This window comes from Cervus elaphus, chromosome 11 (genome assembly GCF_910594005.1).
Source record: "Cervus elaphus chromosome 11, mCerEla1.1, whole genome shotgun sequence".
In the NCBI taxonomy this organism is placed as follows: Eukaryota; Metazoa; Chordata; class Mammalia; order Artiodactyla; family Cervidae; genus Cervus; species Cervus elaphus.
This window is the reverse complement of record NC_057825.1, coordinates 7,088,077-7,110,620: the sequence shown is the minus strand read 5'-3', so window position 1 is coordinate 7,110,620 and position 22,544 is coordinate 7,088,077. Positions and strand designations below refer to the sequence as shown.

The 22,544-nt window shown below is 54.6% G+C and overlaps 2 long non-coding RNA genes across 15 annotated transcripts; one reads left to right on the top strand and one right to left on the bottom strand.

Annotated features, from left to right (window-relative positions):
- Window positions 1-289: 289 nt before the first annotated feature.
- Window positions 290-17,838, bottom strand: LOC122702790. Of its 14 annotated transcripts, XR_006343312.1 has the most exons (5): window positions 17,600-17,838; window positions 15,070-15,186; window positions 14,389-14,479; window positions 6,914-6,974; window positions 290-2,143 (listed from the first exon to the last, which is right to left on the bottom strand). It is a non-coding gene; the product is annotated as an uncharacterized LOC122702790 (long non-coding RNA). The 14 variants fall into 14 exon arrangements; XR_006343309.1 differs by lacking the exon at window positions 6,914-6,974 and having other exon boundaries at window positions 14,398-14,645; XR_006343313.1 differs by lacking the exon at window positions 6,914-6,974.
- LOC122702793 lies at window positions 8,934-22,210 on the top strand. Its single transcript, XR_006343329.1, has 3 exons — window positions 8,934-9,630; window positions 18,267-18,510; window positions 20,047-22,210. It is a non-coding gene; the product is annotated as an uncharacterized LOC122702793 (long non-coding RNA).
- The last annotated feature ends 334 nt before the right edge of the window (window positions 22,211-22,544 follow it).

Genomic DNA, 22,544 nt, shown 5'->3' with positions numbered 1-22,544 from the left:
TCTGAACCGAGCCTGGGAAGGAAGTTCTTGTATCTGTGGAAGATACTCAGGATGCCCCACTCCACGCCTACCACCATTTGCTTATTTTTTTAATTAGCAAAATGAGCCATCTTCATTGTCACAGTGCAGAAGGTGTAAAGAAAATAGTAAAGTCGTCTCCCTCCCTCCCCCTCACAGTTCAGCTCCCCAGATACCCAGCGTCCAGAGTTGACCACGAAGACTTCCCACGTTTTTCTGTCAATGGAAGCACATATCAATACTTTTGATAAAAGCCAAGCAGCGCTATATATCCTTTTTATCGCTTTATTTTCCTTTACACATGACTATCTCCTTTCCAGGTCTATGGGCTTCCTTGGTGGCTCAGATGGTAAAGAATCCGCCTGCCAAGCAGGAGACTCAAGTTCGATCCCTGGGTTGGGAAGATCCCCTGGAGAAGGGAAATGGCAACTCACTCTGGTATTCTTGCCTGGAGAATCCCATGGACAGAGGAGCCTGGCGGGCTACAGTCCCTGGGGTCGCAAATGGTTGGACAGGCCTGAGCGTGTCCAGGTCACGTCACTTCCAGGTTTCTATGAGGGGCGGCCCGGCTCTGTCTCGTGGCTGCAGCGTGTTCTCTTGTGCGCATGCTCCTGCAGGCGGAGGTCCACTCCCCGAGGGATGGGCACAGAGGCTGTGTCCCGTCTTGCCCTCTCAGGGCTGCAGAGGACAGGCTGGCCTTCCCCAGCAGGCAGCATTGCTGGCATCGGAGGGGTGCTGTCCTGAGGGTGCACGGGGCGGACCAGGGAGCCTGGGGGAGGCAGGATCCCCCTCCCCTTCCACGGGGACTGGCTGGGGGGCCGTGCCAGGACCAGGGCTGGGTGGGGAAAGTGGCCTCGGGGAAAACAGGGTCCAGGGCCCCAGTCCTCATGGAGGCAGGGGAAGGAAGCCCCTTACCCCGCTGCCTGGGGGCTCTGAGATGTGGAAGCCGCGGTGACAGGACGCAGCCTGGGTGGTCTGGGTCAGGTTCCTCCCTGCGTCCTCCCGTCCTCCCATGAGGAGGTGGAGTGGTCCGTGTCCCTCAGGTGGAGGGGGCCAGCTCTCTCTCCTCCTCCTGCTGGGCTCCAGTCCTGGCCTCACCCTCCCCTCCAAAATGCCTCCATGTCCCAGAGGGGGACCTCGTGGCCCCAGATGGCACCTAAGTCAGCCGGGAGGGGCTCTGTCTGCAGGAAGGTGGTGTCTTGGTTCTTGATTTTGTTGTTTGTGCATCGGTGGGAACATTCAGTGTGGCTTCTGGAGACAGGCTGACCTGTGTTCCATGACACTTCCATCTGTTCCAAGCTCCAAATCCTTGAGCCTCAGTTTCCCAATCATTAAAATGGGGGCATTGACAGCACCTACTTCATAGGGTGATTGTGGGGACTGGGTGAGGGGGTCCACGCAACGAGTGTTAGGTATTACGTATGGGCTGTTTGTGTGTCGGGGGGTACGTGTGTGTTGGGTATGGTGTGTTGCTTGTGGTATGTGTGTGTTGGGTATGGTGTGTTGTTTCTGGTACGTGTGTGTTGGGTATGGTGTGTTGCTTGTGGTACATGTGTGTTGGGTATGGTGTGTTGTTTCTGGTGTGTGTGTGTTGGGTATGGTGTGTTGTTTCCGGTATGTGTGTGTTGGGTATGGTGTGTTGTTTCTGGTACGTGTGTGTTAGGTATGGTGTGGTGCTTGTGGTATGTGTGTTCAGTATGGAGTGTGTGGGTTGTGTGTTATACACAGTGTGCATGTGAAGGGATGTGGATGCGGCATGTGTGGTGTGTGTACATGTGTGTCTCACGTATGTCAGGTTCTCAGCATCTTCTGTGCCCTCTGCCCCCACCAGGCACTCTCTCCATTATCGCAGGAGCCTGGACTCTATCCCTCTCCCCCAGAATCACTGCTACACCTACATCTTCCTTGTGACTGATGGACAAACTTTTTTGACCGGGGGCCTGGGAGGGCCCGAGGACAACCCTGGGAAGCAGAAGACACCCCATTCTCTAACCACTTCCCTTCCCGGCGCCCCTCCCCAAACAACCTCCTGGAATGCAGATCTGCATGAGCCTCATGTTCAGTGGGGTTCGGGTCAACAAGGCCGTGGGAAGTTGCTTTCACCTCTCTGGGTGAGTTTCCCCATCTGGAAAAAAAAGGATGATAACAATGAAGTCCTAAGATCGTTTAAGCCTCTCCTTTGCTCCCGCCAAATAAGCAAGCAAACAAACAAGCGAAAAAAAAAAAAAGCGGATGGACCAGAAAAAGCTCAACCCCCCCAGAGGCACTGAGAGCAAAAGGAGCTTGTGCCCAAGCGGGCCATCAACACAGATCCACATACCACACGGGCTCCTGGCATGAAGTGAGATTCTCCATGTCACTCTTCACAAGTGGGGGCCCCCACTCTCCCCCATTGTGTTTATTGACATAAACCGTTTGCCCCTATCCCCCCAACCCTGCATGGCTCTGGTGGAATTCTGAGATTTGCAGGGCAGGTTGAGCCAGGTAGAGAGGAGCTGAAAGGTGAGGTGTAGGTTCCCCAAGGAAAGGGCTCTTCAGACACCCTGGCAGGGGGCACAGCTGGCTCACAGCACCCCACGCCAACAGAACACTGTCACGGCTAACACTCATGTTCATGCCTCATCCTGAACCAGCCCCCTCTCACCAGGCAATTTCTCACCGTGGCTGCCAAGAAGAGATGTGATGGGAATAAGACCCCATATGTGTGTAGACCCTTGTGGGTTCTTCAAGGTATGTTCACAGATCGTTTATCATACTAGATAGTGATCGGGTCTCTTCCCCTCTCAAGTCCTCAGTTTTCTTATCTATAAAACAGGGCTGTGATGCTGAAGCTGAAGCTCTATTTGGCCACCTGATGTGAAGAGCTGATTCGTTGGAAAAGACCCTGATGTTGGGAAAGATTGAGGGCAGGAGGAGAACGGGGTGACAGAGGAGGAGATGGTTAGATGGCATCACCAACTCAATGGACTGAGTTACAGCAAGCTTAGAGAGATGGTGAAGGACAGGGAAGCCTGGTGTGCTGCAGTCCATGGGGTCACAAAGAGTCAGACACAACTCAGTGACTGCATAACAACAAATGATGATGAATCAGTGAGCTAAGGATGTGAGGTTGCTGGCACAGAGCCCCACGTTTGGTAAATCTTAACCAGGGGAAGTCTTGTGGCAGGTGGTGCCATTGTTCCCAGTGATCCTGGGCCCTGAAAAGGTGACGCCTCCCCACCCCGGTCAGTGACCCTCAGTGCCTCCCTACGGGCAGGGCAACTTTCCCACACTGGCACACTCACAGACAGCAGACTTGGTCATGTGAATTGCTCTGAAGCCACATACAGCATGCCCCATATGCATACATGCAGCACACCCCACACATACAACATATAACACACCACCCACACCAGGCATGTGTGGGACTGCCCTGGTGGCCCAGTGGCTAAGATTCTGCAGTCCCAATGCAGGGGGCCCGGGTTTGATCCCTGGTCAGGGAACTAGATCTCACATGCCGCAACTAAAGCTCCTCCATGCCACAACTAAATTAATGGCTCCAGGGCAGCCAAATAAGATAAATAAGTAAATATCTTTTTAAAAGATGGCATGTGAGGCAGAAGGGCAAGCAAACTGTGGCCAACATTAAACCTAAATGAAAATAAACCTTTCCCATGGTAATCTACTGATATTTAAGGGATATTTGCTATATAGCATAACCTAGCAAAATCTGACAAATACAGAAATTGGTCCCTAGAAGTACTGGCGACAACCAAGAGTTGTAGCCCCTCCCTGGGAGTAGGTAACAGGTGACAAGGAGTCAGTTATTGGAGGTAAGAAACAAGACTACCCGTGTTATGCAGGGGGACTTCCCACGGGGTGCTAGTGGTGAGGAACTCACCTGCCAACGCAGGAGACCTAAGAGACATGGATTTGACCCTTGTGTTGGGAAAATCCCCTGGAGGAGAGCACGACAACCCACTCCAGTATCCTTGCCTGAAGAATCCCATGGACAGAGGAGCCTGGCGGCTATGGTCCAAAGGGTCACAAAGAGTCGGACACCCCTGAACTGACTTAGCACGTGCTGTTCAGTAGGAAACATTTGGGAGGCTTCTTGCCTATAATAGCTTCACAAAGCTGATACTATACAGCACTTGTGGTTTTAGTTGAAGACCCTGGGAAACAGAAATGTCTGGAATATCCTGGTTGCTTTTCACTACCTGTCATGGGTTGAATCAAGACCCCCGGCTCACATGTTGAAGCCCTAATGCCCAGGACCTCAAAATATGAGTGTGTTAGTCACTCTTGAGACCCCACGGACTGTACCCACCAGGCTCCTCTGTCCATGGGATTCTCCAAGCAAGAGAACTGGAGTGGGTAGCCATTCCCTTCTCCAGGAGATCTTCCCGACCCATACAGGGTCCTTAAAGAGGTGATTAAGAGACAGTGAAGTCATCAGAGTGGGTCCCAATCTAACATGACTGGTGTCCTTCTAAAAAGAAGAAACGTGCACAAAAACACATACAGAGGGAAGACGACGTGACGACAGGGAGAATATGGCCCTCTACACACCAAGGAGAGAGGCCTGGAACAGACCCTTCCTTTCCGGCCTTCAGAAGGAACGGCCCGCTGACACTTTGACTGTGACAGCCAGCCTCCAGAATTGAGAGAAAGCAAACTCAGACACTGCCTTGCACACACACTGTAGAAAACAGACGCCCTCCAAAAGGAGTTAGTCTGCTTGCAAGCCGGAAAGAAAGGAAAAGGAAAGAAGGAAAATCCAGAAATTGTGGGTGCGCAGGGTTGAAAAAATGCAACTATTTCTCATCTCTATTGAATGAACGAGAAAGGAAGCAAGTGCTCAGAGGCCTGGAGCCCGTGGGAGCACGCAGAGATGCCATCAGGAGAAGGGGGTCCCCATGGGATGCTGAGCTTGGGCATAAACACCTCCTCCCCAGTGGAAAAAGGCACATCCCCAACTCCGCAAACAGCAGAAATTTACTTTCTCCCAGGCCTGGAGGCTGGAAATCCAAGATCAAGCTGTCAGCAGGCTTGGTTTCTTCTGAGGCCTCTCTCCTTGGCTAGTGGACGGCCCGTCTTCTCATTGTGTCCTCACGTGGTCTCGTCTCTGTGTGCACGCACACGAGTCTGGTGTCTTTGTGTGCGTCCCTCTTCTTATAAGGACACCAGTGGGTTAGGACACACCTCAATGACCACCTTGTAACTTAGTTACCTCTTAAGATGTCCCTGGCAGTCCAGTGGTTAAGGCTCTGTGCTTTCACTGCCCAGGCCCCAGGTTCAATCCCTGGTCAAGAAGATGCGGCAAGTTGTGGGACTTGGCCAAAAATAAACAAACGAACAAGTAAACAGATCAACAAAAAGTTAATTGCCTCTTATAAGCCATCTCTAAACACAGTCACATTCTGAGAGACTGATAGGTAGGACTTGGAAAAGACCCTGATGCTGGGAAAGACTGAAGGCAGAGGAGAGGAGGGAGACAGAAGATGAGATGGTTGGATGGCATCACCGATTCCATGGACATGAACTCAGGCAAATTCCGGGAGATGGTGAAGGGCAGAGAGGCCTGGCGTGCTGCAGTCCATGGGGTCACAAAGAGTCGGACAAGACTTGGCAACTGAACAACAACAACAACAACAGTGGGATTTCAACATACAAATTTTGGGGAGACACAATTCAGTTGACAACTCTGTGTGAAACCAGAAAACATTACCCTGTATACAGAGTTCTGTATCAAGAGAAGCATGAGGGTGTGGGTGGGGGTGTTGATTCAGTTGCATTTAGCTGGCAGCTGGGCTGGAAGGTCGGAGAAGTCTTACTTTGTAGGTCGGGCACCTCAGTGCTCCTCCCCTGGCCTCTCTTTCTCGTCCTCCCCGTCTCTTGGGCTTCCTCACACTATGGCGGCTTTTTACCTGGCAGCTGCCTTCCAAGAAGGAGCTCTCTAGGAAGGGTGAATGTAGAGGCCTCAGATCTCAGACGTCCCACAGCATCAGGTTGACAGCATTCTGCTTTACAAGGCCAGTCCTGGGGCCATCAAGATTCAGGGACAGAGGGGGAGAAAAAGCACCTAGGTCTTGACAGGGCTTCCCCAGGTGGCTCAGTGGCAAAGAATCTGCCTGCCAACGCAGGAGATGTGGGTTTGGTCCCTGGGTCGGGAAGATTCCACATGCTGCAGTCAACCAAGCCCATGCGCCACAATTACTGAAGCCTGCGTGCTCTATGGGCTGAGATGCAACTACTGAGCCCAAGTGCGGCAGCTCCTGGAGCCTGCATACTTAGAGCCTGCGCTCCGCGACAGGAGAAGCCCCCGCAGTGAGAAACCCGAGCACGGCAATGAAACGCAGCCCTGGCTTGCTGCGACAAGAGAAAGTCTGTGCACAGCAACAAAGACCCAGCACAGCCAGAAATGAAATAAATAAATAAATAAATTGTAATTCAAAATTTTTCTTAAATTTAAAAAAAAAAAAATCAAGACAGCTTTCAGTGCCTTCCATGAATTAACTTTATTTACTCCTCCCAGGGACCTGATGAGGTTATTGGTCATCCTTATTCCCATTTTACCGATGAGGAAACTGAGGCACATAATAGGTCAAGTCTGTGCTTCTCAAACTATCCGCGGTGAAGGAACTTAGGGTAAAAAAATTTCCAAGCTCTGGGGAATGAAGCTTTTGTAACCTACACCGTCACAATGGATGCAGGTAGTGCCAAACTGCTCTGAACATTTCTAAATTATTATCAGCCTCTAGTTTCCCCTATCGTGTCAACAAATAACGTGTGTCCCAGCACCAGCCTGTGGACCACACTTTTACACAGGATCAAGTGACTTGCCAAAGACCAGACAGCTGATGAGTCACAGGGTCCAGGATCTGGATAGGAATTTGGGCTCTTGACCACTTACTCTGTCTGCAGGAAGATGGCGAAGGGTTTGGCCATTTGATTATTCTGATCATAATAAGAGTCTGAGAAAGAAGGAAAAGAACACAGAGTGACTGAAAGGCCCGTAGCTTGGTGTCAGAACTGGTCAGGAGTTTGTGCAACATTCTAGGGGTTCTATCAAGAAAACTAGAAAGAAAGAAAAGAAAGTGAAGTCACTCAGGCATGTCTGACTCTTTGCGACCCCCTGGACTGTAGCCTGCACCAGGCTTCTCTGTCCATAGGATTTTCCAGGCAAGAGTACTGGAGTGGGTTGCCATTTCCTTCTCCAGGTGCTCTTTCTGACCCAGGGATTGAACCCAGGTCTCCCGCCTTGCAGGCAGACTCTTTACCCTCTGAGCCACCAAGGAAGAAAACTAGGGTGAGAACAAATTGGCTGCTAAGGGACTCCCCCCGTGGTCCAGTTCGGTTAAGACTCTGCACTTCCAAGGCTAGGGGTGCGGGTTTGATCCCTGGTTGGGGAACTAAAATCCCATATGCTGTGTGGTACAGCCAAAAATATTTTTTTTAAAAAAGAAAAGGATATACGCATACCTATGGCTGATTCATGTTGATATATGGCAGAAACCAACACAATATTGTATAGCAATCATCTCCAATTAGAAATAAATTTAAAAGAAAAAGGCTGCTCTGCTGAGGGTTGTGAATTTGATCCCTTTGAAGTTCTTTGTGGGAAAAGCGAATTCAAAAACTCATTTAAATACTGTTGACTTGCTGGACTATGAAGTCACTCGGTGCCAAGACTGAGCTACGTGGAACCTCAGCTTTTATTTAGGTTATACTGACTCTAGCCTGGAGAATCCCACAGACAGAGGCGCCTGGCAGGCTACAGTCCATGAGGTTGCAAAGAGTCAGACACGACTGAAGCGACTTGCCAGCATCACACACATGAGCTTCAGTTTCTATACATCTCTTTCCACCCCACAGAATTTAAACCACCACCAGACTGTGACCTACTGAGGTCTCAGTGATCACTTTTGGAATTAATGAGTAATGAACAACAGGTAAAGGGTCAGACAAAAGGTCATTCTCACATGTCTACGGTGTGCAAGATTCCAAGAGAGAATGCTGGGTGTGGAGGACCAGGAGGGGAAGTGAGCCCTCCAAATCTCAAAAGTGGCCATCATTAAGTTACAGGATTAAAAGTGGTCTTTTTTATTAATATCTTCACTGAGCTTATCTGTATTCTATATAATATCTATAACAAGCCTGTCTTACTTTTGTAGTAAGAATGAAGTTATTTGGGAGAACACAAACAGCCTCTGCTTGAAATGTGCCCCCAGTTTAATTGGAGAAAAGATGGTCAGATCATTGAGAGCAAGGATCCAGGCAAATAGGAGATGCTCAATACATGTTTGAGTTAAATTTCAGTCATGCGTCAGGAAGGAGATCCTTTCTGAGAAGGGAACTTTGCTTTATTTCATCACCTCTTGCCCCCCGTAGGCGCCACTGTCCTCAGCCCGCAGGCTCACAGAGGGCACAGCATGGTTGCCTAGACTGGTGGCCACCACTTAGCGCTGGATCTGTAGCAGCCACAGTTGGCCCCCATGTGGATGGCAAAGTTGATCTGTTTGGGTAGTTTACTTCTCCTTCCAGCTCTCTAGCTTGTTTCGTTTCCAAGGGGATGAGGGATGGGGACACCCTGGGGACCTCAGAGGACCAGGAACCGAAGAGGCAGCCTGTTTCCCATTCCTCAGGACCTCTGTGGTCGGCGGTGCCTGCAGCATGGCCTGTCTCCTTCCTTTCTTCTAATTTCACCTGGCTGGTCCCTCGGGGCAGAGCGCAGGGTCCTGGGGCCACAGTTGCAGCTTTTCTCCTCCTTCCCCTCCCAGCTCCCGTCTCTCCTCTTTCTGGCTGCCTCAGCTCCTGCTCAAGGTCAAGGAACAAACAGATAAACCCTTTCCCTGGAGCCAGCCGCGGAAAGGACGCCTCCAGCTAGAATCCAATTCTGAGTCAGGGCCAGGGCTTTCTCTTTCCTGCGAATGCGAAGACAGGAAGGAAATTTTCTGTAGCCATAAAATCAGTTTTTAAAAAAAGTGTTTTGTAGGCACAGAAGAGGCCAAGCAGTTGGCTTTGGTTTAAGGCACAAATAACAAATGGAAATGGTCAGACGTGGGGAAGGAGGGTCTGGGAATAAACGTGAATATTCTTGCAGCTTTTAGCAATATTTTCTCTTACCTGAAGGCCAACCAGGTGTTGGTGGTGGGATGGAGAACATGGGATGGCTCCCTGGCTCTATGGGACAGAATAGGGGATCTAAGTAGAGACAAGTGTGGGGATGAGCAGGGAACTGACGACTCAGGATGTTTCTAGGCTTTGGGCCAAGACGTCCAGGGGCTGGAGCCAGGATCATAGTTATGGAGACCCAAGATGAATAGCAATGAACTTGACGGATTTCATGTCTTAGAGGGATGAACCTGGAGCCCAGAGAAGGCAGCTCTGGCCAACTAGAGAAGGGTCTTCTTGGCAGCGACAGCGATTTAAGACTATCCAGAGGACAAGGATATCCATGAAAGGTTTAAGTGGGAGAATCGAACAATCACGTTTCTAATGTAGAAAGAGCTCTCTCATGGCACCCGGCATGTGGCCTGATGGACAGCAAACCTGAAGGTAAGGAGAGCAGTGAGGAGACTGCTGCTCTGATCCAGGTTGGAGGCTGAGCAGGTGGAGAGAAGATTCAAGGTATGTCAGAGGTGAAATGACAGGTCTGGGGGGTCAACTCACAAGGGGGTGGCACTGGGGAGAAGGAAGGGAATGAGGGTGGAGCCCAGGTTTTAGGGCAGAGTGACTGGGTGTATGGAAGGGGTGCCCTCAAGGAAGAAGGGGAGGGTTGGGGGGCAGGATATATATTGTTTGAGCTTTGGCCAAGTACAGTGGGACAGGACACCAAGATGGGTAAGGCATGGCTCTGACCCTGAGAAGCCAGAATTCACGGATATTAAAAAAAAAAAAGCCTGTAAGGGTGGGGCTGTCGCGATCTAACCATGAGATGTTGGGACCTGGGAGGATGGAGAGGTGGGGTAAGGGCTGTAGGAATTGATGGGCCTATTTGGAGGGGTCGGTGGTAAACAGCTGCAGGATCACAACCTTACCTTCCAGAGCTTTCACATCCCTTCCCAAGAGCCAGTGTGCCTAGCTTCCCTGCCCACTCCAGCCTCAGAGCTCACCTCTCCCGGGCTCTCTGGTAAACTACTCTCTCTTAAGCTGAGGCCAGAACACAACTTGATGTTCCCCTAAGAGACCCCTGTCTCTCGCTGGGAAACACGGCCCCTCCTCCATTTCACCTGTATCGCGTTTACCCTTCTTTATGCCTCAGCTTAGGAAGCCTTTCCCGAACCCCCTAAGGCTGGGCTGGCTGTGCCTCTCCTGTGCTGAAGAAATGGTCTCTGGGTAGATGAATAGGGAATGAATGGACATTTGGGTGGAGCGGATGAATGAGTGAGTGAAGGTGGATGAGTGGCTGGTGATGGGTGAACGCGTGGGGGATGGCTGGCTGAGGAGATGAACTAACGGATGGATGAATGAAGGAGGTGATTGGAGAACTAGGTAGAGGCATGGTTGAGTAGACAAAGAGCAAAGACTGAACTGGTGAGGCAGGGGTAGAGTAAGTGGGATGGGGGAATAGGTAGGTGGGTGAGTGGGTGGAGGTGGATGGACAGTGGTGGGTGGCTGGAAAGGAGACTGCATACAAAGAAAGGGAAAGGAGACAAGGCGGGCTCAGGCATCCGGAAGTTTCTGGAAAGCGCAGCGTGTCCAAGGCAGCCGTGGAGTTGGAATTCTGCTCTCTGACCTCCGCCCTCTGACCTCTCAGCTCCCCAGAGTGCTCTGCTCCCCACAGTGGAGGGACCCATTTCTGAGCAGCGCAGTCAGAGGTGTAACTGGCACCTGGAATCTCCCTCCCTTTTATCTCGCTGTCTTTTTTTTATATATATATGTAACTCTTCATCCTGTGGATTTTCTTCCCCCAGCTGGTCTGATTATTGACAGATGATGCCCTGAGTTGGGGGACGAACTAAGAGATTTCAGTCTCTTCATAGCCATTCTCCTCTCATTTCTTCCCCTGCCTTCTGCATTCCCCCTCCTCCTCTGCTGGGTCTTTCCAGCAGATAGCCCAATCCCCACCCGCGCTGGGCCAGCAGCGGCCGCCTGAGCCCCGTTGCCCTCGGCCCCAACCAGCCCCGGTCCCCGCTGCCTGGTGCCTGCCCCCACCCAGCAGCTCCGATTTTTCAGCTTGGGTTTGATCGCCTGCCAGGATCTCCCAAATGTCAGCTGCGAAGTTAGCATCTTTAAGAGAGTGCCCGAGGCGATCTTTAAGCAGGGAGGCTGGGGCCCCATGCTGATGAGAGGAGCCTGCTCTGAACTGACAGCTTTGCCTGCCGCCTTCCAGAGCCTTGGCTCTGGGGGCCTGTGGCCCCCCACTCTTTGGGCCTGGGCAGAACCTGGGTTTATTTTTAAGGCTGGATGAAGCAGGGCTTTGCCTGGAGTTGAGCTGTATCCCCATCACCTCCCCCTACCAGGGAGCCCCAGGAGGGCAGGGAGGGGCCACAGTGTCCTCACAGCCCTACCCCCAAGGCCAGTGTGGGGCCTGACCTCGAGGAGAAGGGGAAAAATATTTGTTAATCTAAATATTTGCTAATCTGCATGAGTGCGCGAGCATCCTAGGTTGCCCCAGAGAGCGAGTGCCGACGGGGGCGCTTTCTCCCGCACTTTCACCTTGAGGGCGAGATGTTCAAGGGGAGGGGCGATGGGCAGAGGCTCCAGACTTTGGGGTCAGACTGACAGATCCAGTGTGCGGAAGCTGTGTGACTTTGGGAAGGTTGCTGGCCCTCTCTGAGCCTGGCTTTATCATCGATGAAATGTGCAAGAGGATGGAATGATGTCCACATAGAGCTGTTGGGAGGATCCATGAGATAATGAGAGGGGAACGCTGGGTACAGTGTCCCCCTCCCACTACTGCACACAGTAGGCACTCACTCAGCTTCCTCTCTTCACCCTTTCTGCCCCTTCCCTGCCCCTGAGGCTCTGCAGGGGCGAGACTTCCATTCCTCTGTCCCGAAGGCCCCTTTCCAATCATCCTTGTCCTTCCAGATCCTGCATATGCCCCTGCTCTGGGACCCCCTCCTCGCCAGCCCAGTCCAGGCCCAGTTGACACCCCTCCTCAGAGCCCCCAGGACTGAGCTGGCTCCTGAACCACCACCCACGCAATATGACTGTGCTTTCTGTCCCAAGACGAGGGTCAGCAAATTTCTGAGGGGCAGAAAATATTTGTTATTGATTTCCAGAGTCTTAAACAGGTCCTGTGCTGTGCTTAGTCGCTCCGTCCTGTCTGACTCTTTGCAACCGCATGGACTGTAGCCTGCCAGGCTCCTCTGTCCATGGGGATTCTCCAGGCAAGAATACCGGAGTGGGTTGCCATGCCCTCCTCCAGGGGATCTTCCCAACCCAGGGATCGAACCAGGGTCTCCTGCATTGCAGGTGGATTCTTTATCAGCTGGGCTACTAGGGAAGCCCCCCACCCTAGTACCAGTCCTAGTACACAGCTACTGCAGAATGAATGAATGAATTACACTCATACCTAGTTAGCTGGCCTGAGCAGAATCAAGGGACCTTTCTGGAATATTTTAGTAATAAGAGAATGTACACCTCAAAGGCTGAGCCCTGCTAACCCTTCAAAAACGGCCCCAATGCGTTACTGAAAGGCTATTGCCTTTTCCTGAAAGGCCATGTCTCACTCTGGTCCTCAGAACCGGGATGACTATTGTGTTTTCAGTTGCCATTTGTCACACAGCAGGCTGGAGGCAGGTGCAGAAGTTGCCCGTGGCCTGGTCCAGATCATCCTTCTGATCCTTGGTCCCTGGACTAGTGGGTCTTGGCCCATCCCCTGGCCGCCACTGGTGCCCATGGCAGAGTCCCCAGTGCCCTGATGATCCATGTGCTTTGCAGAGCGGCAAGGCTTAGCAGTAAAGAATCTGCCTTGCAATGCAGGAAACTCGAGTTCGATCCCTGGGTCAGGAAGATCCCCTGGAGAAGAAAATGGCAACCTGCCCCAGTATTCTTGCCTGGGAAATCCCAAGGACAGAGGAGCCTGGTGGGCTGCAGTCCATGGGGTCACAAAAGAGTCGGACACAACTCAGTGACTCAACAACAACAACAACAAAGGCTATGGAGGTGACCTCCAGGTTGGTGGCTCGGTCGTCTTCCACATTTCTGAGGTCTCTCACTTGGGACTGAAATACCCAGATGGGTAGGTAAAGTGACTCAGAAGAGAAAAGGAGAAGTACCTCCAGGCCAGATCCCACCCAAGTGGAGGCAAGGAGGGAAGGAGCGCAGTGTGAACCTCGTACACAGGAGCTGCAGTCTTGATGGGGACCAGTTGGAACTGCTATGCTAAACTGGGAGACGGGGAGTTGGTACACTTCCACAGAGAGGATAGCATCCGCACCCAGCTCACACAGTGTTAGTCACTCAGTTGAGTCTGATTCTTTGTGACCCCGTGGACTGTAGCCCACCATGCTCCTTGTCCATGGAATTCTTCCAGGCAAGAATCCTGGAGTGGGTTGCCATTTCCTTGTCCAGCTCACATAAGAATATGTTTAAAAACTGAAAGGTGAAGGAACTGGACTCAGAATAGCTATGGAATAAAATGACTGAGCGGCCGAACAACAAAGTACAATGCATAGATGAACAAAAGGGGAGTGAGTGGTAGGCAGACAGATGGCTACATGGGAGGGTGGTGGCTGGACAGGTGACAGCTAGGTGACCGGATGAGCTGAGAAATGAATAGATGGGTAGATGAATGGGTGGATGGATGGGTGAATGTGTGGGTGGATGGATGGATGATGGATCGATGAGTGGGTGGGTGGATGGGTAACGCAATGGATGCATAGATGGGAAGATGGATGGGTGAATGGGTTTATGCAGGAGTGGGTAGGTGAGTGGACAGGATGGATAGATGGAAGATGGGTGGATGGATGAGTGGTGGATGGAGGTGTAGAAGGGAAGATGGACAAGTGAATGGGTTCATGGATGGATGGGTAGGTAAGGTAGATGGATGGATGGGAAGATGGATGAATGAGTGGGTAGGTAAGTGAGTGGATGGATGGGTAGATGGTAGCTGGGTGGAGAGATGAGCAGATGAGTGCATGGATGGGAAGATGGAGAGAGGACGACAGGAGGATGGGTGAGTGGGTGGACAGAGGTAGCACTGGGGTAACTGGTTGGGGGTTGGGGAATCTTGCCTTTACCTTGATTCCCACCCTCATGAGAATCACTGGGGCTTGTCGTGATCATCTGATCTTTTTGGACTTCAGCTTCCTTATCTGCCTAAAGGGGCAGTGATCCCTGCTCCTCCCTCCCCGCCCCACCACCACTACCCAGGGATGAGAAAAGATCTGGGCTGTGAGTACCCCAGGGCACCACGGCCTCTCCAACCCTACTGACCAGTCTCACCCGGTCATGTGTCTGTCCCGTGATGAGCTTCCTCTTTCCTGTGCCCACAGGGGAACTTCTGTGCAGTTTCCATCAACATTTCCTAATGAGGTCAAGGGAATTCTGGTTCACAGCCAAGTCCAGTGTGGGCAACACCCACACCCCTGAGTCTGGTTGTGCCTGGCTGATACGGGCCGGGGTTATGAGGTCATCTCTGAGATCAAGAAGTGGATTCCAATCCCAGCTCTGGCTCTCAGTGCGGTGGGGACCTGAGGCAAGTCAACACACTTCTCTGAGCCTCACTTTCATCACCTGAAAACAGGGAGAGCAGCAGCCACCCAGGGAGGGTGCCTCGGAGCTTCCCGTGACAACACACACGTGGGTGTTCTGCCCGCGTGGGGCCCGGGGCTGGGCTCAGAGAGGCACAGCCGCCCTTGCTATTACCTCCACGGGAACCAAATGATGGCCCACAGGCTTGCTGTAGAATGAGCACCCCGTGTGTGAAGGTCTGGCTGCACACACGGGTGTCCCAGGGAGTCAAGAACCCCAGGCACCGGCAGGCTCGCAGCCACAGCACCTAGCCTGAATGACCCCTGTGCGGTCACGTTGTGGCTCCACACGTACCTCCTTCTGGACAGCCCAGAGTCTGGCACTTCCCGTTACCACTGGGTGACCCTGGGCAAGTGACCTCACCTCTCTGAGTCTTGCTTTCCTCACTAGGAAAGGTGGGCCTCGGAGTTACCAGTGTGGTTTGCCATCTGCTTCCCCATCACAGGGCTTCCCTCGTGGCTCAGACAGTAAAGTGTCTGCCTGCAATGAGGGAGACCTGGGTTCGATCCCTGGGTCGGGAAGATCCCCTGGAGAAGGGACTGGCAACCCAGTCCAGTACCCTTGCCTGGAAAATCCCATGGACAGAGGAGCCTGGTGGGCTACAGTCCATGGGGTCGCAAAGAGCCAGATGCGACTGAGCAACTTCACTTCACTTCCCCATCACTGGCTGGTTTGCCTTCCAGCAAGGGTGGTGGGGTGGGACCAGGGCCCTTCAATGCTAGAGATGAAATGCTGGGGTCCAAAGAGGTTCTGAACAGGCCTCAGTGAAGAGCTGAGATAAGAATGCAGCCCCCTTCCAAGATCTTCGCCTTAAGGATTTCAGCTGCAGCCTGGAGCTAAATAAAGGTTGGGCTCTGGGGCCATGATTCCTCCTGCTACTGCTACTCGGGCCAACGCCTGGCATTTCCTGGCCAGTGGTGGAGTCCTTGCTGTGAGCTGAGGGCTCGTGGGACACTCCTTACCACGGAGCCTTGAGAGACTGCCCCCCTGGGGGGCCCTCCCAACCCTGCAGACCCAAGGCGCACCCACCGAGTCCATGGGAGTCTGGGTGGCCCAAGTGACATGGTTGTTGGGTCAGTGCCCCCCAGGCCTGGGTGCCCCGGGCTTGCGAGAGGGGCTGGGGGAGAGGAATGGGGCCCCAGGGCCCCTGGAGGTGGCAGCAATGCAAGGTCCCAGCCCCCACCAGCCCGAGGGTCCCTCCTCCCCTTCCCCCACTGCTGCAGACTCTGGTTAAAATGGCACCTCCGCCATCTGTCATCCCTCCCCCACTCCACGGGCGGCTGTGACTCTGACTGGGGGGGGGGGGGGGTTGCCTGTAAACAGGAGGCAGGCGGGTCCCCAGGGCCAGGCGAGCAGGCGAGTGATGGGCCTGATGCTGGCCCAGGGCTGCTGAGCTGGGGAGGAGCCCCTGGTTGGCAGGCAGGATACCTGGTACTAAGAGGTCCCCAAGCCCTTCCCAGGTGGGGGGGGGGGCCAACTCCCCAGGGGTCCCTGGGTGGCCATCACCCCGTCTGCACCATGCCCTTCCCTGAGCGCCTCCAGCTCCGTGGATCTCTCACATCCTCCCCACCTTGTTTCTGCTGTGTTTAGAGAATTTCAGATCAATACCTGGGTCTGAGAGGGTCGATGGACCCTCCCTAACAAGGGCTGCCTCCCTGGGCAGCATGCACCCTGCCTCGGGCATCTCTGCTTTACAGCCAGGAAGACCGAGGCCAGAGAGCAAGGCAGTGGGGGAGCCCGGGGGTGGACCCAGACTCACCCCGGCCCTGGCCCTGGCTTGGCTTTGCCTCACAGTCCGAGGCAGATGAGAGGAGGCAGGGAGGGGTGTCACAGGGGGTGAAAGGCTCTGAAGGTCAGCAAGCCTCGGAGCCTCACTTTTCCCACCGGGGGAATGGGGGAGTCGAGGCCGCTCCGAAAGTGTATCTTTGGAGCCAGAGGCACACAGGGACTTGTCCTTCTCTCCTAATGCCCCGCGACTGGAAAGGGTTAGCCTGGGGGTAAAGCGGGGCGCGAGATGGGGGTCGGGTAGGAATCAGTAGGTGTCAGCCCCCTCCACGGGCCTCCCCCACCCCCGCTCTGCAGCGGCTCCCTGCCCCCACCGCAGGGCCGCCAGCTGCCCCCTCCCCTCCCTGCCTTCTGACTGCCAGCTCCTCCCCGCAAAGCCCCAGACCCCAGCTGCAGTGTTTTTACAGCTCTGACCGGCCGCTCAGCCTCCCTCCTCTCTCTCCCCCTGCTCCTCCCCCCGCCTCCGCCTCCGTCTTTCCCCCCCTCCTCCATCCTCCCCCTCCCTCCTCCTCTTCATCTTTCTCCCTCGGTTCTCCCCTTTCCATCCTCTCCCCCTCCTCCCTTCCGCCTCCCCCCTTCCTCCAAGCCTCCTCCCCCCTCCCTCTCCCACCTCCCTCTCTCCCCCACCGCCCCCCTCCCTCCCTCCTTCCCTCCCTCTCTCCGGGGGAAGAAAGGTCACCGTGCAGCTGATTACTCAGAGCTCAGTTGCTGTAGCAACCGGCGGGGGAAGTGGGACAGGCTGGCTTTGAGGACGCGTGAGGTCGGCCGCGGGCGGCTGGAGCCGGCGCGGGCCTCGGTGCTCCCGCGAGCTGGAAGCTGCCGGCAGCCGGGCTCCTCGGCCGCCGCGGGCCCGGCTGCGGGCTTTCATTTTTAATGAAGAATTCCTGCTCCCCTCTCGCACCCCACCCCGCCTCCTTCGCACCTCCCTGGGGTCTGGCAGGGGAGGTTTGCCCCTCCTCGGTTCGGCGGCTTCTTTCTGGTCCTCGTCTGTCTCTCCCCCCGCCCCGACCCCCACCTCTGTTGGGTTCTGATAGCTTCTTTCTTTCTCCTGTCCCAGCGCTCAAAGGCACAAGGCCCCATCCCCGCGCACACGCGCGCACACACTCACCTCTCACCAGCTTGGTAAGGAGCCCAGTGAAACCCTCAGCGTTCCCACCCCACCCAGGAGCCTTTGTCCGGGGCCTGGGAGGCCCCAGGCTCCCTCACACAGCCAGAGATAAGAACCCAGGGAGGTCCAGCCCACTGCCTCCTGGGCCCAGCCACATCTGCCTGGCACCCGCTGTGTGCCCAGCTCCCCGTCCAGGGGGGCTGGGGAAGGCAGAGTGTGGGGGGCTGGGGAAGGCAGCTCTCTGCTGGAAAGGGAAGCCAGACCCCTGGAGGGGAGGGTGAGATGGCAGCCCAGCCCCCTGCTGTGGGTTGGTCCCTCTCCTGCAGCCCAGAAGCCCCCCGGGTTGGGGGGGGGGGCGGTGCAGGGTCAGCTGCAGGTGACAGAGGGTCCCGGAGGTCTGGGGCCTGGCAGTGAGGGACACAAGCTCTGTAGTGGGCTGAGCCTGGGTTCCAGTCCCCACCCTCCTCTGGGACCCTCCTCCTCTGCTGATGGGAGTGTAAAATGGTTCAAACACTCTGGAAAACATTTGGTAGCTTTTTCAAAAGTGGAGCATACACCTTCCATATGGTCAGGCCATTCCCCTCCTAGGCATTTATCCCAGAGAAAGGAAAACTTAGGTCCAGGCGGACTTGGACACAAATGTTCACCGCAGCTGCATTTGTAACAGGCAAAACTGGAACCAACCCAAATATGCATTGGTTAGAGAGTGGCTCCACAGGTCCTGGGCATCCCTACCACGGAACAGGACTCGGTAACAGTAAGAAGAAATGCACTGCCGATACTGCAGCAACGCAGGAATCTCAAGGTTGTGATGCTGAGTGAAAGGAGCCAGGAGACACAGAGGATGCACTCTGTGTCTCCATTTCTAGAACATTCTAGAAAGTGCCAACTGACCTATAGTAACAAAGCAGGTCTGTGTTTGCCTGGGGCCTCTGGGTGCTGGGAGGTCACACAAGGGGCACGGGAAAAGTTTTGGAGGGTGGTGGATGTGTTCGCTGTCTTGACAGTAGTGATGGTTTTTTGGGTGCATGCATATGTATGCTCAGTCGCTTCAGTCATGTCCAACTCTTTGCGACCCCATGGACTGTAGCCTGCCAGGCTCCTCTGTCTGTGGAATTTTCCAGGCAAGAATACTGGAGTGGATTTCCATTAAACATGGGAGAAACTGGCCCTAACCCCATCCTCGTGGGTACATGGTCTGGGGCAGTTAGAGCACGAGGGACAGAAGTCCAGGCATGTGCAAAGGCCCTGTGGCTGATGGCAGCCCTGTACCTCCCAGAAGCTGAAATGGGAACAGCAAGAGGCACACAGACAGCCGCCACTGTGTAACCTCCTGCGGGCCCTGCTGAGGGGTCCACAAGCCTCCTGAGGGTTGCCAAGCTCCTGTGTGTGGTTTGTAGGAGACTGTAGAGGCGTTGAATTCCAGCTCCCAGCTCAGCGTCCCTTTCTCTAAGCCTCAGATTTTCCATCTGGCAAATGGGGATGGTGATCCCTCATGCCACACTGTGTTCTAATTCTCAGGCTCTGTGGGCTCCCCTCTGAGCCTCTGTGCCTGGCACAGAGCAGACACCCAACAATATCTCAGGATGTGAATAATCAGGGCACTGAGGCAGGAAGGATAGGGAGTCCACACTCAGGCTGAAAGACAGACTACTTCTGTGGGTGGGCAAGTATGGCCCCCACCCCCCGAAAATTCTCATAAGGTATTAGCTGGACACTGTCTTACCTGCCACCCTCAGCCTCAGTCTGAAGCCTTCTCTTGCACTGAGAGCAAGTGTGAGTGTGTGCTAAGTCATTTCAGTCGTGTCTGACTCTGTGACCTCATGGACTGTAGCCCGCCAGGCTCCTCTGTCCATGGGATTCTCCAGGCAAGAATACTGGAGTAGATTGCCATGCCCTCCTCCCGGGGATCTTCCTGACTCAGGGATCAAACCCACACGCCTTATGTCTCCTGAGAGCAAGCATGGGGAGAATTTTCTTGATGTTCTGAGCCGCAGTTGGTTTTGGCCCTTTGTCAGTGACTTTGACCGGCCAGGTTGTCACCTTTACTCACTTGAGGAGGCCCTGGAGAGGGCGAGGTTCTGAACTCCCATCCCCACCCTGGACGAGGTGTCCAGAGCATCACGGGGAATCAGGCTGATGTGAGAGATTTCCACCAGGAATCTCATGCCCAGAGAGGGGGCAGGCCTGGGCCAGCTGCACAGGGAGACCACGCCAGAGCTGCCTCGGGCTCACCGTCCAGTGCTCTTCCCACGGGGCTGGGCCAGGCTGCAGACGAGCTGGCTGATTCCTTTTTTTTTTTTTTTGCCACTGAGGCTCACCCCAGAGTTTCCAAATCGTGCCAGGGACAGGGGAGTAAAACGTTATGTTGACACCCCCCACAGAGCTGGCCGGGAAGGTGGGCTCCAGCCTCTGAGTGGCTCACGTGTCCACCACTCCTTTCACAGCTCCCCGTCCTCACTCCTGCCCTCAGAGCAGAGGGAGAACCAGGGCCAGAGCCGGCCTGAAGCCGCAGCCCCGACACCTTGGAGCCTCCCGGGCTCTCCTTGACCCGGCCGAGCAGTGCACCCACCCGCCAGCCCTGATCACTGCCGTTTCAGAGAGAAGCTTAATGGAAAAAATCTCACAAGATACCACAGCCTCTGAAGCTGACCCCCACCACTCCTCCATGCTCTGTGACCTCAACCACGTCACCGCCCCTCTCTGACCCACCTCTTCTAAAAGCTGTGTCTGCATCACACTCACCTTCAAGGCGCTGACTGCACAAGCCCCCTGAGAAGCGGTCATTGCAGTTAGGAAATCCACTTTTCTGGAGGCCTGCAGAGTCTAGGTGAAGTGCCCCAAACCAGCCAGGTGGTGGCTGATGACACATGCAGCCAGAATCCGGGGTTCCCACCCCAGCACTGGCAGGACAGCATGACCTTGAGCAAGTCCCCGCACCCCTTGGAGCCTCAGTTTCCTCCTCTGTGACCTGGGGATGAGAAAGGGACAGAGTGACCTCCAGCAAGACTGGCTCTTTTCACGGAGCAGGAGGCAGTCACCGGTATGTTGTCCTCGGCGGTGCCCTCCAGCTGCGCCTCCATTTGTGGCTGTAGCCCAAGGCCTCCCATGGGACTCTATTGGTGTCCAAGAGACAGGGGGTTACATTTGCTACAACAGTGGCCGGGGCTGCCTCCTTCTCTCCCCTGCCCACAAACCCCAGAGGCCTGAGCCTGACCCTCCCGCTTGCCCTTGAACTGTCTTCCAGACACCTCCAGTGTGTGGGCATGGTGAGACCCTGAAGAGGAGGAGCTGTCCAGCGTGGTCAGGGGTGTGATGGGTGGGGCAGGGTCTGGAGAGAGGGCAGCAAAACAGGGTCTAATCTGAAACCCAAATCTTGAGTCAGAGTAAGCCAGGCCAGGCAGAGGCTGTGGGGGTGCTCCTGGCAAAGGACACATAGCATATGCAAAGGCCCAGGGGTGAGGAAAAAAAACAGGGCTAATTCAAACAATTGAGATATGTTCCGTTTCAGAAGCAGAGAGCTACAAGCTGCGGAAAGGACCACTAAGGGGGGAGGTGGAGAAGTCAGTTTGGGTCAGGCCATTCCTGGGGCTTGTGTTAGTTTCCGTGTTATGCTGAGGGTCATGGGGAGCCATGGAAGGGTTTAGCAGAGGAGCGATGCATTCAGGGACCTTCCAGAAAGATTGCTCTGGCTGCTCCGAGCAGAAGGGACTGCAGGGACAAAAGGAGAAGCAGGGGAGGGGGGCCCAGCGGGGTGGCTGCTGCAGATGTCAGGCTAGAAATAATGGGGGCCTGGACTGGGGCGGCAGAGGGTGGGCAGAGGGGACTGCCGGGAAGGGTAATTTTGCTGGGACTTCCTGGGTGGTTCAGTGGCTAAGACTCAGCTCTCAATGCAGGGGACCTGGGTTCGATCCCTGGTCAGGGAACTAGATCCCATATGCCCAAAGACCAAGTGCATTCAAATAAATTAATGAAAAAAAAAAAAAAGGTAGCTTTGCTGGACAAGGGGATGAGGAAGGAGGGAGGAAGAGGCTGGACAGCAGGGTGGGTACTGGGGCGTCTCTGAGTCAGGCCACGAGGGAGGAGGGAGCGGGGCAGTGTCTTCACAAGCCTGAAAGAAAGAAAGTGAAGTCGCTCAGTCGTGTCCTACTCTTTGCGACCCCATGGACTGTGCCTACCAGGCTCCTCTGTCCATGGGATTTTCCAGGCCATAGTTTTCTGGGGGCCTCATGGGATAGCCCTGACCCTGAAACAGCCCTCCTCAGCCAACGGGGAGCTGGAGCTGTCCTTGTGGAAAGCTGGGATCTCTGGCAGGTAGAAGCCCTTGTGGGTAAACAGCCGGCAGTCATGGGGGCCGGGTCCTGGGATCCAGGGAGTGCCACCTGCAGCTGGCAGAGCATCCAAACCCCGGCCTGGAGGGGCAGCTTCCTGGGATGAGGCGTCAAGCAAAGCAGAGCCAGGAGGGTCTGGCTCCAACCCTGGTGGATATTCCCTCTGCCTCGGGGTCCCTCTTCTCTGAGACGGACCGATGCAGAGGGACAGACTGACTGCCAGCCCCTGAGGGGCCCAGAGAGCTGAACATGGCACGGGGCCCCCATGGACTACGGAGAACCAGGAAGTGGGGTGGGGCTGTGGCTCCAGGGAGTCTGTAATCTGGGGGTTGCCCCACTCATTGGGAAGGACCCTGATGCCGGGAAATATTGAGGGCAGGAGGAGAAGGGGGCGACAGAGGGTGAGATGGTTGGATGGCATCACCGACTCAAGGGACATGAGTTTGAGCAAGCTCCGGGAGATTGGGAAGGACAGGGAGGCCTGGCGTGCTGCAGTCCATGGGGTTGCAAAGAGTCGGACACAAGTGAGCAACTAAACAACCACTCATAGAGGGGTCAGTTCTGACCCCAACCTCAAGCTCCGCTCTGTCTGAGGGGTGAACAGTGAATGTCTC